The sequence below is a fragment of the Echinops telfairi genome, unplaced genomic scaffold (assembly GCF_000313985.2).
Source record: "Echinops telfairi isolate 266 unplaced genomic scaffold, ASM31398v2 ScPeMD7_1713;HRSCAF=2227, whole genome shotgun sequence".
Classification (NCBI taxonomy): Eukaryota; Metazoa; Chordata; class Mammalia; order Afrosoricida; family Tenrecidae; genus Echinops; species Echinops telfairi.
The window spans coordinates 19,235,889-19,236,201 of NW_022105611.1; the positions used below are offsets into that span (position 1 = coordinate 19,235,889).

The following is a 313-nucleotide window of genomic DNA, read 5'->3' on the forward strand; positions in this document are numbered from 1 at the left end:
TGTCATCCTTGCGCAGGGGCCATGCTAATCTTCTCTGTATGTTCCAATTTTAGTCTATGTGCTGCCGAAGCAAGCATGCTATATAAGATTTAAATAATAGTATAAAACAATTTTTCTAATTGACACTTATAGAACACTTTACCCCCAAAACACTAGAATATTCATTAAGTTCAAGAATATATGGAACATCTCCCACATTCTGTGGCACAAAATAAGTCTTAGTACATTTCAGTGATTCAAGTCCTACAAAGTATACTATCTGATGGGAATGCCATTACATTGAAAGACAATAATAGGGAGATCTTTGGGCAAT

General features: G+C 34.8%; 1 pseudogene; it reads right to left on the reverse strand.

Annotated features, from left to right (window-relative positions):
- On the reverse strand, nt 1-77 carry LOC115870512 (annotated as a pseudogene).
- Nucleotides 78-313: the final 236 nt, after the last annotated feature.